The sequence below is a fragment of the Marmota monax genome, unplaced genomic scaffold (assembly GCF_021218885.2).
Source record: "Marmota monax isolate L192 unplaced genomic scaffold, Marmota_monax_Labrador192_F-V1.1 WCK01_AAM20220418_F8-fsc00077, whole genome shotgun sequence".
Lineage (NCBI taxonomy): Eukaryota > Metazoa > Chordata > Mammalia > Rodentia > Sciuridae > Marmota > Marmota monax.
The window spans coordinates 6,040,021-6,055,988 of NW_026694610.1; the positions used below are offsets into that span (position 1 = coordinate 6,040,021).

Consider the following 15,968-nt stretch of genomic DNA (forward strand, 5'->3'; position numbering starts at 1 on the left):
GAGTTGCCTCTGCCTCCCTTCAGATATCCTGCGTCCATTTCATTACATATTAAGTGTAAAATAAAACAGTCTCCCATCTGCAAGAAGCATTCATGAACTCCAACTAACCTGATTCAGAATCTTACCCAACCTTAATCCCATTAATACGTGGTCCTGTCAATTGCATATGATTTGATGTTTTTTCAGTGTTTGCTTTCCCAGGAAATAATATCAGGGCATTACAGATCCAAATCCTCGTCTCTCCCTCTCTGGTCTGTACCAAATACTCAAGCTCCTCCTTCTTTGTTTCCTGGACCAAAAAAACTTGTTCCAGCTCACAGAAGTCTTTGGCTTTAATCTGCCCCTGAGAACTGGGCATTGGACACCATGAACCTAGGAGCAGAAAATCCAATGTAGCCACTGTCTACCTCTCTCTAGGCCTAGCCCACACTGGCCCTACCAGATGGTTTTATAATAATGAGCACTGTGTTATCCAGAAGGTCCTACAATAAACTCTTAAGGAGATTTAAATCTGGAGAGTCTCCCAGAGGCTATTCTTTTCCTTACAAACTTTCATCTAGCATGGCTGGTACCCTTCCCTACACAGGTTCCGGCTCATGTTGCCAGACAAAATACAGGAAATGCAGTTAAATTTGAATTACAGATGAAAAATGAATAAATTTTTATTCTAGTAAGTCCCAAATAGCACATGAAAAATTTTATTTGCTAAATCTGACAATCTTAATTTGTACTTATACTTTGCCTTTATTAAAAAAAATCCCTTCTATACTCATTAATGGGTAAATACAGAGAAAATAGAACATATCACCTGGTCAGAACTTGGGACCCTTGAAAACATTCTTTGTGGTCCCTGTCCCTCACTGATGGATGTCTTCTTACAAGGAGAGGCTTTTAATCATTTTCTTTATAGCTGACTTCAAGTCCCTCACCTTTGCCTAACCTTTCTCACTCCGTTTATAATTCTCTTTCCATGATCACTTTTTCTGCATCATTAAGTTCAACCACTTTGACCCTCTTCCCTTCCCAAGCAATTACCATTCCACTGAGTGCTTCACCTTGACTTGCTCTCTTCTGATGCTATATCAAAATGTCTCCTCTTTACAAGTCAATGAACCACATTAAGGAAATACCGAGCAGGTATAGTCTAGCCCCAATTCTTCCAAACTGACCTCAAGGATTGCATTCCTATTCCTAATTACTCCACACTTTCCAACTCCAAGAAATCCTTCCAGAAAAGTCACTCAGGTCTCTGACCTCAGTTCTGATCTGTTCTCCACTACTCTTCATCAGCTAGAGAAGCTCCTAGTTGGAAAAACAAAGGACCAGGCAAAGCCTCCAGTAATTTTCTCAGAAATGAATAAAGCTGGCTTCCTCTGTAGGCCCCCGGGGCATCTCAACCTTTAAGTCCATATTGTTCCTGGATGTGGCAGTGCATGCCTGTAGTCATAGCTACTTGGGAGGCTGGGCAGAGGACTGCAGATTCAAGGCCAGCCTGGGCCTTGAAGGAAGGACATTAATGAGATTAAGAGAAAGTTGTTAGTGTAAGGATTGATGGTAGGGGGCGGTATGCATTTTGAATTACTAGAGTCATGAATGACATCATTAAACACAGTCACGGTGGTAAAGATGGTAAGTTGCTATTACTAATACTTAGCAACTTAATAAGTTGCTGTTAATACTTTGCAATTTGTAATGAAAGTATTAGTAAGTAGTCATAAAAGCATTAGAAATTTGTGATAAAAAGGTATTGTATTTTTATCTGGATATCACTTCATTCCACAAGGAAGGAAAGATAGATATGATTGTACCCACTCCACAGATGGAAATGCCTCTGAAGGATATAAAAATTTCAGGAACCCAGGTTTTCTTTTTCTTCTTACTTTTGTGCTAGGAATTGAACCCTTGCGCATGCAAGATCACTGAGCTACATCCTCAGCCTTTTATTTTGAGACCGGGTCTCGCCAAGTTGCCCAGATTGGCCTAGAACTTGTGATCCTCCCACCTTGGAACCCAGGTGTCTTGACTTCTGTTCCAGGGTATGTCCTCCTTTCCTGGCACAAAGTTGTTAGCTCTTTTGGGAACTGGCTGGACCCTGGCCAGAAAGCTGCTTTAAGATTTATTCCAATGTCCCTGGAAGGATGTGCTATTGATTGGGGACTGGGCAGTGTCAGGCGAGCAGCCCAGTAAGGGAAGGCCTTGGAGTTGGGAGACTTGGGTTTGGATCTGAGCTCTTCTTTATCAGCCTGGATTCTCTCATCTATAACTGAGGATAAGGACAATTACCTTGCAGAGGTGTTGTGAGCTATAATGAGCTGGCATGTATCAAGTGCTGGCACGTAACTGTGAATGTGTATAAACATTATTTGAACAATGACTATAATTGTAGGTTCAGGAACCTAACTGTGTAGAAGAGTTCAAATATATGCAAATTCCACTGAAATCAGGATGAAATGGAGGGGAACTGGTAGTTTTCTAAAGCTACCACAAGGCTTACCAAGTTATAACATTTTTTTTAAATGACAACAGAAAGTTACAAATTAATATTGGCTTTTTTTTTTTTTTTTAAAACCAGGGATTGAACTCAAGGGCACTCTTCTGCTGAGCCACATCCCCAGGCCTGTTTTGTATTTTATTTAGAGACAGGGTCTCACTGAATTGCTTAGTGTCTCACTTTTGCTGAGGCTGGCTTTGAACTCCTGATCTTCCTGCCTCAGCCTCCCCAGCAGCTGGGATTACAGGCAGGTGCCACAGCAGCATGGCTCACTTTTTAAGTGCTGTGTGTCAGGCCCTGTGATAAACCCTCACATGCACATCCTCCTTTAGTCTCTCATCACTCTGTGAATTATGGATTTTTCTTTACTCCATCCTACAGTTAGGCAAACCTTGGCTTAGTGGGGTTAAGAAATTGCCCACAGTCACACATTTCTCAAGTAGTAGGATCAGGATGCAGCAAGTTCCTGCTCTTAGCCACTTGAAGCCCAATCAAACCATTCTTGCAGATGCTTCTATGGTGTGTGTATGTTCAGTTTAGAGGAAAATTTACCTGGCAGCTATAGTTGTCACCACCGGATGGTGGGCTGACAGGTGACGTTTACATTCTTCTTTATGCCTTACTGAACTGAATGTGCATGTTCTACAGTTTAAAAATGTTTTTCATTTTGATAGAAAACTTTAAAAAATAAGTCAAAATTAGGCTCCTAAAAATGAGAATAGCTAGTCCACAGTGGACAGCAGTAGGGGCAGGGTGGAAAGACACAGATGTAGCATTTTCTTTTTTTTTTTTATTATTATTAGTTGTTCAAAACATTACAAACCTCTTGACATATCATATACCAATGTGAATCTGCAGTATGTATACAGGGTAAATATAGGAGTTCATAATCTGCTTCAATCAAATGTATGAAATATGATATGTCAGATGTAGCATTTTCAAGGACCATTATAACTAAACTTTCCGGTACCCCTTCCCCACCCCAGAGAAACCTTCAGAATAAAATGAACTTCTTGAAAATTAAGATTATATCCTCCCTGTGGCCTAAAAGCTCAGGTTCTATTAGCTCAGTCTTTGGGGTGGTAGATCTGAGTTCTAAACTTTGAATGTATTCACAATTTGAGCATGAGCATTACTGACCCAAAGATCTGCAAGTTATGTACTCTGTAACATCAGCAACGAGTTCCTAAAATCTGTTTTCTTTGTTGATCACATTTTCCCTTTGCATGATTATTTATCATTGAGGAACAAACTCTTTCTCTTCCATGGTCATTACTAAGGTTAAAATGATGAAGGATCACCAAAGCAAACATTTGTCTTAACTGTTTGCTCCAAACCCTGCGGTTCCAGGAGAACCGCAATGATAAATTAAGATTCCACGCCCCCTATAAACAGAGCTGGTCTTCAAAGATGACCTCTGGGAGGGAGTAAGGGAATCGAAAGCAAATCGAAGGAACTCAAAAGCAATGACCTTTTCCTGTTTTCCTGCAGTTTGTAACAATGCAGGAGGAGGTAAGAAAGAGATGCTTGTTTTGCTCTCTGCGGGGACCCCTGAGAGCTCTATGGGTCCCCCTAAGTCAGATGATCTGGGGGCTGGAGGAGGTGTGCAGACAAGTCAAGTTAGAGGCTGGCAATGCAGAGGCTGTGCCTCCCTTCCAGACCATAGAGACCACTTGGAAGATGAAGGTAAAGGGCACTCGGGACAGCAATGGCTGGGAGTTCAGCTACATTCCACTCAGGGAGGCCCAGATTGTGTTCACAGGCCTGAGGTCCTGTGAATGCCCCAGAGCTGGATTTCTGCAACAGGGTGGGATGCCCTGACTGGGCTGTCGCATGAGGACGGCAGGGAGGTCTAGTCAAATTTACAGTGATATTGAACTACTAAGTCAATGAAAAACCACTGCTGAGAAACCATGAACTTTTGAAGAATAAGAGACACTTTAAAGGAGAGACTTCTTGGCTGAGTCTTTGTCCCTATTTAATCCATTTTCAGAGAACAGTGCCTCCAGACACATTTTTAAAAATCCACCTGCACATTTGCATGAGTGTTTAGCTCTTCGAATTTGGGCAATTTTCTTTTTCAAAAAGAGGTTAGTTTTCAAAGTCTTCCAGACTCTGATTCTAGAGTGAGGCTTGTACAGCTCTCTACAGGTAGTGTTTCCAGATCTACAGGTCTCCTGAGGCCTGGAGAGTCTGGAAACACAGAATTTAATGTTTAATGTTATAGGGCTGGATACATTGGCACACGCCTGTACTCCCAATGGCTCAGGGGGCTGAGGCAGGAGGATTGCAAGTTCAAAGCCAGCCTCAGTGACTTAGCAACTCACTAGATAAGCAAACTAGTGAGACCCTGTCAATGAATGGAACTGGGTAAATAGTCTGTATTCGGCAGTACCTTTAAGGCCAGCCAGGTGGGCAACTGGGAAGGGAATCCAGAAGTCAAGGGGCGGAGAGTCAGAAGAAGCCGAAATGTGTAAAAATGAGCCAGAACCAAGAGAGGGGCCAGGCACCCTCTCCCTGCCTCTAGCCTCCAGCCTGGATAATTCTGCTGACCCACTGGGTTAGCTGGTGTCCATCATCAAGGAACTGAACATCTGTGGAGCTTCTGGTCTGGGAATCAGAGTAGCTAAAGGAGACCAGGGGCAGTAGGGGCTGCAGGCCCAGCCATTGCCCCAGGAACCTCACCCTCTGCCCTGGCCAGAGCCAGGGGAGCTGAGGACGGAGACAGGGAAGGAGCTCAGACAGCTGCTGCTCTACTCCCAAAAGTAAGTTACATCACATTGTCACATTGCCCTTCTGGGCACAGAGAGTGTGGCTGCTGCTTTACTCCCACATTCCACATCTCACCCAAACACCTCCTGTGGCCCACACCAACCTGGAAATGTGCCAGGGAGGGACTTCGGGGGAAAAGCATTATAGGCTTGGTCAATTCAACACAAAACCAACCCACCCTAGCCTCCAGCTTCACTATCCAGCTTCTAATCAAGGGCTTTTAGGGCCTCCGACCCAGAGAAAAGCTATGAAAATTTTTATCTCTAACAAAGGACAGAGCAGGGATTGTCAAACCTTTTCTGTAAAAGGGCCAGAGATTAAGTATTTTGGGCTTTGCCGGCCACATATGGTTTCTGTCTCATACTCTTTGTGACCTTTTAAAAATGTAAAAACCATTCTTAGCTGGCAGGTGGGAGTTGCTACCCCCTGGCGAGAAGGTGCTGGTGGCGTCTGGAGACCTGGTGGCTTTGACTGGCTCTGCCATCAGTTCCCTGAGATCTAGAGGGAGTCCCTTCACCTCCTAGGCTGGGAGCTTCTCATCAGTATAACAAGCGGGTCTGCCTAGCTCACCATGAAGAATGCACACCCAGGCACCTGAGCCTGAATTCTGTGGGGAGGGACCTATGCTCCTGTATTCTGCTTTAAAAATCCAATACAGATTCTTATCACACAATGAGAATTTACTTCAGTGTACTTTTCCTCTTCTTCCAAAAGTGGATTAGTATGCATGGCTTTTTAAAACAAGCTTGGACCGATTAGGCCTCCTTCTCTAAATGAGGTTTCTAGAGATGATCACAGAAGCCTTTTCACCTGCCCCTCACGTTTTGTCACTGGGGTACCAAGCCACCTGGGTAGCAGAGGTTGCAAAAGAAGGAAGGAGTTAGATTGAGTTGTAGAAATTGTAAAAGTCATTCCTCCCCACACAGAAACAATAAAATTAACCCTACTTTATAGAATCAAAGAAATACACACACACAAATACCATCCGTGTGCTATTTTTTATAATAGCTTTTATCCTATTTTAAAACATACAAGTCAGATTGGTAAATTGGGAACACCAATGTAAAACGCCCCCTCCCCTTTTGCAAACACAGCAGATTATAAAGCACATAACATACAACACTTCTGTTTATTTTTAGGTGGACAATTATGGAAGTTCCAATCTGGGACCCTCCAGGGTTTAAGAAGACATTCTCAGTGACTGATGTGTCTGCCAGAAATAATGGAACTGACTCAGCACCAGTTATAGAAATGGACAAACCCAAGACTTTTTGCTCTGGGTTTGGATCTGAAATGGTACCCAAAGACTTATGTGCTAAAGGCTTGTTTCCCCAGTGTGGCGCTGTTGCGAGGGATTGTGAAATTTAAGAGGTGGGATCTAGTAGGAGGTCTGCAGGTCACTGGGGGCATACTCTCAAAGAGGATTGTGCGACCCTGCTCTCTTTCTCTTTTTTTCCTGCTGCCCAGCTGTAAGTTGGGTGGTTTTGCTCTACCATATGTCCTACCATGATGTGCCACGACAGACCTAATGGATCACGGACTAAAACTTGTACAACTGAACCAAAATAAACCTTTTCTCTTTATAACTTGATTATCTTAGGTATTTGTTATAGCAATAGAAAGCTGATTAACACACTTTCATCTTAAGAAGGAACATTTATTTTATTCAACACATGCTTGCTAAGCTTTCATTATGTGTTATGTGTGTGGTATATATGGTGGTCCAAGACAAGGAAGCTCTTATTTTCCAAGTATAAATGATGAAAAAATATCAGCTCCAGAAATTATTGAAAGAAGACAGTTTATATAACTGTACCTAGATGAACCCTTACCTTCTTACAAAAGGCAGGATCCTGGAGGCTATAACATAAACTCATAAAAACTTTAAATAGAGTGACACAGCACATAGAAAAAAGGCATAGAAGATATTGAGGGATGGTAGCTTGCAGCAATCTCATGTAACAACAATCCAACCAATAATATCCACACACCAGTGATGACAATTCTAATATCATTATCCTTGGATTACGTACACAAAAATGTGTACATATTTGTCTTGGAGTGTCTTACTGTGACACACAGAATGTTCTTTAACTCAAAAGCATCAATGGTGGAGTCCTCTTGACTGGGAAGGGTTAGGAAACACCAATAGATATTCCTGAGAAGTTCAGGATCTTTCTTTTTAATCATTCCTTCAATTAATAACAGAGTGAGAGAAATCTTTCAAGATGTGCTTCCTGGTCACCTTTTTGGATCCTCTACAAGCTGAGGCCATCTACTCCCTTTCAGGCTTGAGATGTCAAAGTGAAAAGTCACCAGGGTTGAGTACCACATAATGTTCTAGGTAGCAGAAAGATACACACAGAGATGTCACCAGAAAGTCACAGCTTAGAGCCATTTTTCTAGCTTTAATTTCTATTGTGTAGTCCAAAATTTGTTTTAAAGAGTATCCATAAACTCAAGAAAACTTTTGCTGCTTCATCTTTGTGCTGTTGCTAGTTGTCATGAAATCACGTGTGCTTCTAGGAGTCCTGTTCAAGAAGAAGCTCTGGGACAGGTGGACTGGTGGTCAGATAGTGATGGAGGAGTGGTGGGCAGTCGCTCCAACTGGTCACATGCTTCTCCAGACCTGGAGACCCACAGAGAAGGACCAATGGGCCAGGGAGATCCTTAGAGCTGTTTCTTTCCTCTTCTTGGCAATGAAACCTGGCTTAGCTCCTGGTGCTGCTTGTTCCTGAAGTTACTTTGTATTAAATGAAACTTACCATCCTGGAAAATGTCCTATAAATGTCCAGCCATCACAATGGATGGTGCATCAGAGGAGAAATAGTGGGCACCCCGTAGAACCTTCTTCCTTTGAGGCACCCCCACTGCTTTGGCATTGCTACCCACAGACAGCTTACCTGTCCTCTCCCTGCCCTGCAGGGCCATGCAGGCCCAGTGTGCATTGGCTGGCCCAGACATCACTGCATGGCCACGGTCCACACATGGGGAGTGTGAGCCAGGTTAGTGTGGCTCCCAGGGTCCCAGCTGAGGTCTCATCAGGGTATCCCAGCCCATGTGCTGCTTCCCTGCTCAGGAGGAAAGATGGAAAGCTCTCCTCTAACAGCTTCTCAGGGTGTCTAGAAGTTCCAGGAAATCAGAAAGTATCCACATTTCCTCCTCCACCTTTGCTCCCAGTGGTCACTTTCAAGATGCATACAACAAATGTCTTGACCTTTGATATTTGTCTCATTTCCCCAGCTTGGGGAGGAAGCCTTGTACTGTCCTATTAATCAACCAGGTACAGACATGGCTACTGGTTAACTAGAACCAAGAGTGTTAGCAACACCCTGGCACTGGGTTGGTTAAGACCTGCGTATAGGAGTTGAGGGTAGAGTGGAGGGACAAGGGAAGACCTATAAGACCCTGACATTCCTCAGACCTCTGACCCAGACCTGTCCTCACACAACTAAGTTCGTACTTACTGTACGTTTTCAAAATTGTGGTAAAATATACATCCCATAATATTCACCACTTTAATTTTTCTTAAAGGCACAACATTCATGGTGTCGCGCAACCGTCAGCACAGTACAACCCCACCACTTTTTCATCATCTAGTTCTGAAACTAGTTCAGCTTCCATTAGGTAGCAACTCCAGACTCCCAGCCCCCGGTAACCTCCATTCCATGTTCTCTCTGTATTTGGCTCTTCAAGGATCCTTACATAAGTGAAATCATACATGCTTATCTTTCATAGGTGGCTTATTACACACACACACACACACACACTCACACACATATACATACACACAGAGGACCATGTAAGGACACAGCACAAAGGTAGCCAAGCAGCAAGGCCTCAGAAGAAACCCATCTAGCTCTTGGACCTGCAACCTCTAGGATTGAGAGAAAATAAATTTCTGAACTCCCCTCTGTGATTCTTGGAAGCCCTAATACACTTTTTAAGGCTGAAAAAATATGAATGTATATTCCACAGCTTTGTTTATCCATTCATCCATCAATAGATATTTGAGTTGCTTCCACCTTTTGGCTAATGTGAATAATTCAACTATGGACATGGGTATAGATATCTGTTCAAGTTCTTGTTTCAGTTTGGGGTGGTATATATACCTGGAATTAGAATTGCTAGATCATATGGTAATTCTACATTTAAGTTTTAGAGAATACCATCTTGCACACTTCATTTTCCTTGCTATTCATGGTAAAAAGTTGTAGAACAAATGTAAAAAATAGGGCTGGAGTTGTGGCTCAGAGGTAGAGTGATCGCCTAGCATATGTGAGGCACTGGGTTCGATCCTCAGCACCACATAAAAATAAAATGAAGGTTAAAAAATCTAAAAAATAAATAATTTTTAAAATTTTGAAAATGTTTATATAGTATATTAGTTTGGACTCTGAAAATTTTGGCCTTTGTTATATTTTAAGGCAAGTTATCTCCTATTATAATGACAAATTCCTTTAAAAGGCAGAATTGGTTCCTAGTGATTTTTGTTAGTTATTTGGAGTCCCTTATCTTTGCCCAAAGTTTTATTCAGTTTACAGTTCTTCCCGCCCTTTGGTTAGTCTTTGTACCACTAAATTCAACTACTGTGACCCCTTTTTACTTCTCAAGCAATCACTCTTAAATGTCCACGTTACTGTCACTACTATATCTAGTTTAATCCCCCTCGAACATCTCTCTTTCTACTGGTTAATGATCCATGATAAGGAAAAACAGTGGAAGGGAGTTGGGTCTCTGTACCTCATAAATCACCCCAAGGAAGGCCTCCATCCTGTGACTGGGCTGGGTCAACAAAGGCTCTACATTGTTGGGAAACCTTGGTCAGGGGAAGAAAAGACATCTGCACAGGGAGAAATTAGAACCTTTAAATATTGCTGGTGGGAATGGTACAGACATTCTGGAAAACAATTTGGCAGCTCCTCAAAAGGTTACCTGTAAAGTTATCATAACTATCAATGCCATTCCTAGGTATGCACCCAAGAAAATGGAAAATACATGCTCACATGAAAACTTGTAAGTTTTATTCATCAGATTTTTATTACTATAATAAAATACCTGAGACAGGCTACTTATAAAGAAAAGGAGGTATATTTAACTCACAGTTTTGGAGGTTCAAAGCCCACGTTCGGATGGCCCCACTGGTTTGGCCTCTGGTGATAGCATCACATCACTGTAGGACCGTGTGTGGGGGGGGGGTGAGAGATCTCTTTTTGATCCAGGAAGGCAGAGAGCTGGCTGGGGCCAGGCTCAGGCTTCTGTAACAATCCTCTTGAAAGGACCTCCAAGAAGTCCCATGAGAACTACTTTAATTCCTCCTAAGAGCAGGACCCTTAATGACCTAAGGACCTCCCACTAGACTGCTTCTTTTAAAGGTTCCTCCACCATCCCAACACCTTGGGCACCAAGCTTCCAGCACATGAACCCTTGAGAGACAAACCACATCCAAAAGAGAGCATGCACCAAGGTTCACAGCATTATTTGTTACAGTCAAAAAGAGGAAATGACCCCAATGTCCTTCAACTGATAGATGACAAACAACTGTGGCTAAACATCCTCTGAACACTGTTTGGCAACACAAAGGAGCAAAGTTCTAATAAGACAGGCTGCAAAATGAGTGAACATGGACTGCATCAGGCTAGATGAAGGGAGCCCGTGACCGAAGATCACAACCGAAATGCACAGAATGGATTGCAAATCTCTAACAGACAGAAAGGAGATTGGTGGTTCAGGGCCTGGAGAAGAAGGGCATGAGAAACGACTGGCAATGGGCTGGGACTTCTTTTGAAAAAGAAGAACATCCTAAACTTAGCGGTTGGTGATATTTCACTCTGTGAATGTACAGCACCACTTGTACATTTTAAAGGACAAATTTGATCAATATGTGAACTATATCTAAGTAAAGCTCTTATAAGAAAGTTTACTTTAAAAAGTCCTTCATATCCTTATTAGTCACAATTACTCCTACAAAAGGAAGGCAGTTCCTCAAGGCCTAGATTGCAAGCTCCAGACAACAGGGGACCTGCTACGTTTTGTGCATTAGTATTCCTCTGAGAGGAAGCATCACAGCTAAAACATAGTAGGTGATCAATAAATATCCTTATGTGAATAAGAATATAAATATATTAAGAAGCGTCTCAGAACCCAGACCTCTTGATTTGGGGTTCTTCTCTTCTACTGTGGTTACGTGTGAAAGACAGTGATGTCAAAAATAAGGAGTGAGGTGCCTGGATCAGGATAAATTTACAGAATTCTCATGCTCCTTACTGGGGACTGACATGCTGTTACTTGTATGGATGTGCCCTCTGTTGGGACAGATATGCTGTTTGTGGGATGGATAGCAGTACATAGAGCATCCTGGCCATAAAAGACTCAGGTCTTAGAGGCAGGTAAACCTGAGCTTGATCCCAGGCTCCCCCCCTTAGCAACCTGGTAGGTTTGTCCATCTGTCTCAGCCTGCACTTTCCCACTGAAGCATGTAGACAATAATACGGAAATGCTTCCCTCTTGGTATGTGCGTGGTGGAATGCTAATCAGCCACAGAAAAGGTGGAATCCTGTCATTCGTGACAACGTGGATGGAGCTGGAGGACATGCTGAACGAAATGAGCAGGCACAAGAACAGACACTGCATGATCTCATTCATATGTGGAATCTAAAAAGTTCATCTCACAGAAGTTGAGAGTAGAATGGTGGTGACCAGAGACCAGGGACAGAGGGGGAAGGGGGATGGAGGAAAGGTTGAGCAGGGTACTATATTAGGTAGATAGGAGCAGGAAGTTCTGGTGTGCACAGTCGGAGACTACAGATAACACTAATGTACTGCACACTTCAAAAGAAGCCAGAAAAAAGGATTGCAAATATTCTCATCACTAGGAAGTGGCAGATGAGATATATATGTTTAACCTGATTTGAACATTATAATCATAATATAATGTTCAAATTATTGTATATAATGTATACAATTATTATAAAATGTATACAGGTCATATGGTACCTCATAAGTATGTCCAATTATTATGTGCCAATTCAAAAAAACTAATACTTACCTCCTTCCTCATAGGGTTGTTGTAAAAATTAAATGAGAAAAGTACCTGTAATAGATGTTTCCTGTGAACAACAGGTATGTGTATGTGTGTGTGTGTGTGTGTGTGTGTATATTTGTGTGGGGGGGTGGGGGGTTCTGGGGATCAAATTTTGTGGTCAATATTTATAAACAATTAAATTGATACTATCTAATGAATAGATAAGTTTCCCAAATATCTCAATTAAAGACTAAAAAGAAATGAAAAAGAAAAAGATGGAGATAGGTTTGTGGTTGTTTGCCGTGGTATTGGGCAAAGTGGAGAAAGCACCCCCCCCCCCGCCCTGCCCAGTTCCCACACCCCAGCAGCCAAGTCTCTGGGAGGATAAAAGAGATGAGACAGGAAGCACCTCACCTCCTCTTGAGAGAGAAGGTCACAGCCAATTATACCCATGTCAGCAGAATACTTTTTCTTTCTGTTTTATAGTGGTGCTACATTTAATTCCTTGTTTTTCTAATTAAAAAGGAGCACATGCCCATAAAAATGCAAATGATGTCCAAGTACATCAAGTAATTGAAGGCCAACTGAACCTGAACCGGTTCCCAACAGAAGCAGTAACCTCAGGTCTTCCTGTTCATTAAAAGGAAAAATAAAAGCTTTCATTTTTGCCTGATACCTGTTAATGACATGTCTATAGAAACAAGAAACAAAGCTAGAAAAGAATCTACAATTGGTGGGTGGAAAGAGGAATTGTAATTGTTTCAGCTGTAATATATACAGAGCACCCAGCAAGCGCATTGCAGGGATTCAATAAATGGTAATGATTCCTTCAAACACCCACTTCCTAAAATGCTCCGTCGGTACAGTGCTCTGCTCGCTACCATGCAATAAACTTAATTGAATAGTGCCCTCCAGAGGCCACTGGGAATTCATCTGCTGACAGATGAAGGACGGTCTGGAGGAAGAGAAACACAATTTAGTTTTCTTTTAAAGATTTATGTGGAATCAGCACTCACTTGGGCTTGGTGTGCTAGGGCTTATTAGAACCTGACCAGCTGTCTGATTTGTCCCCCACCAGCAACCTTTTGGCCAGGTTTATCTGTTTACAAGGATACATTGTGAGCACACACAAGTCTCATGGAATCAAGTCCGGGTAGGCACTGTGGGAACCTGTGCTGGGAACTGCAAGTCCCCTGGCCCCTGGAAGCACTATCCCATACTTTTTACCTGGGGACATTCTCTTGATCCTGAATCTCTCTATGTTCCTCTAAAGGAATAGGTTTCCTCCTGATGTCTGTCCTTCTTTAACTCTAGTGTGTGCATGTGGCTCTGGCTCTTTCTGGACCAGATTTTGGACCCCGTTCCACTTGAACTTTCAGCATGGTTGCTCCAAATTCCCAGGAGATAAAACTGATTGCCAATAGTGCCAAAGGCTGGATTTAGGTTATCTACCTCTGATTGATGGCCAGTGGGTGGAAGCGGGGCTGTTGGGGCTATTGGGTGTGCGTGTGTGCGTGTAGGGAAAAAGGGCTGGAGTAACATGATACCAAACAAATGGCCTTTTTCTACCAACCATGTACCACGATGAACTCCACTAAGGGCTTTAAAATTGTCTCATTTGATCCCCACAAATCTCCTGTGGAATTTGATTCTGTCACTGCCCACTTTCAGAAGTGACTGCTGGTCACATTTGCATATTTTTCCAATGATTTTTCTGATGCATTCTATTCGCATTTTAAAGATGAGGGAACCAAAGTTTAGACAGGTTGAGTCAAGGTTTAAGCCGAGGCAGGGAATAGTTAGGCTACTCCCACTGACCCCTGTCTCCCCCAAGTGTAGACCCTATGGCAGGCAGATAATGGGGCTGGCGCAGGAGAAACATCACAACTAGTCTTGTTCTCAGGGAGGTTATAATCTGGCTAAGGGAGACAAGATTTCCACATGTGAATCAAGGAGTAAATGACATGAGAGGGATTAAGTACTTTATTGTCTGTTTCCATTTTATTAGTTTTCTCCTGCTGCACAACAAAGTGCCATAAATGCACAGACTTTGGGGCTTCCCCCGCTTATTAGCTCTGAATTCCGCAGGTGAGGAGCAGCCACAGACTGCCTGGGCTCTCGGCTCAGTATTGCTAAGACTGGCATGAGGTGTTAGCCTGGGCTGCCAATAATCTCATCTGGGGCTCAGGGACCTCTTCCAAGCTCACCAGCTGTTGGCAGGGTTTGGTTCTTTGAGTTGTGGGACTGAGGTCTCAGTTTCCTTGCCAGATGCCAGCCAGGAACTGCTCTCTGCTCCGAGGCTGCATCCTTCCATCTGTTGCTCACGATGGGGACATTTACTTTCCTCCAGCAAACAAACAAGAGAACCCTTAGGGGGAAATAACCAAACTCCTTGATCAACTAAGTACAGATTTTTTTAAAAAAATCATACATAAATGTAAATTTGTGATGTCCAATCTGGAAATGGCTCAGTATACTGCTGCTCAAACATTATTGGTAGTGGAATAATCTGGTAAAAACAATTTATGAAAAGCAATTTGACAAAAATGTCCTTTTGACACAATAACGTCATTCCAAGAAATGTGTCTAAAAAGGACGGTCAAAGGGGGAAAAGGCCATGGTACAAACATTTTAGATGCAATGTTAAGTATAATATTGAAAGACTGGCAGTGACAGAAAGAGCATGCTCGCCTAGATTATTGAAGAGCATACCTTGAGACCATTTAATTAGGAGGAACATGTTTAAATGTGTTAAGTGAAAAAAGGATCAAACAGAATTCTGCATGTAGCATGATCCCATATTTTAAAGATACTAGAGTGTTGGGGAAGCTATGAGGGAAAGCAGTACTTTTTATATATAAAGTCAGTTGGGATGCAATTTGCAATGTGAGTAATAAATTTAACAAGTGATCTGTTTGAGGATCCCACTTCTAGAATTTATCCTTCACATACATTTGTACATGTGAACATAAAATTGACTGCAGACTTGTTAAAACTGCAAAAGAAAACTGTACAATACAACACCCATTAATTGGTGACTGATTAAAATCACATTGGCAACCTTTAGTGGACTATTATATAGCTGTTCAAAAGTGAAAGACAAAACAGAATGATCTTCTGACTTGAAACAATCTCTAAAATAGGTTTTTAAGTTAAAATAGTTAAGATGCAGAACAGTATGACAGTGTGCTCTCACTAGAGAAAATATAGCCAATATGCACTTGTATATGCTTAGAGAATTCTTGAAAAGGAACTCTAAAACCAGTAAGAGTGTTGCTTTGGGGTGCAGTAATTGATAGGGACAAGAGAGTGGGAGTGTGAATTAAGGAGACTTCTCTTTCGTAGCCCTTATTTTTGGTACCTTTTTAGTGACTCATGGATAAGTAGCTCTATTTCATTACTGAAACAGAACCAAGCACATTCCCTTAAATCATGTAATCCATAAACCTACTTCACATGAAAATCAGCAGTACTTTTGCCCAACTGCACAGCAAATTCCCAACACTGCAGCACTCTCTCTTTAAAACTTCAGTGATGTTTCTGAGCATCTTCCAAAAGAAATTGCTGACAACAAAACCATGCAGTTTATTTTGTACCTATATTGTTTTCCATGTATTAGTCTAGCTATTTTACCACACCAGGAAGAATGAGTGTTTTCCTGATGGTATGTGGCTTTTTGTG

The 15,968-nt window shown here is 42.2% G+C and overlaps 1 protein-coding gene across 9 annotated transcripts in view; it reads right to left on the bottom strand.

Moving 5' to 3' along the window:
* Pdzd2 (PDZ domain containing 2) overlaps window positions 1-15,968 on the bottom strand; it is a 365,774-nt gene that overhangs the window by 209,167 nt on the left and 140,639 nt on the right. The window contains exon 1 of one of the 9 annotated variants that reach the window (XM_046422308.2): window positions 10,367-12,201. The exons of the other annotated variants lie outside the window; for them this stretch is intronic. The gene's annotated coding sequence lies outside the window, so the exon portion shown is untranslated. Of the gene's footprint in view, window positions 1-10,366; window positions 12,202-15,968 lie in introns of those variants that run through there. 9 annotated transcript variants of the gene reach the window in all.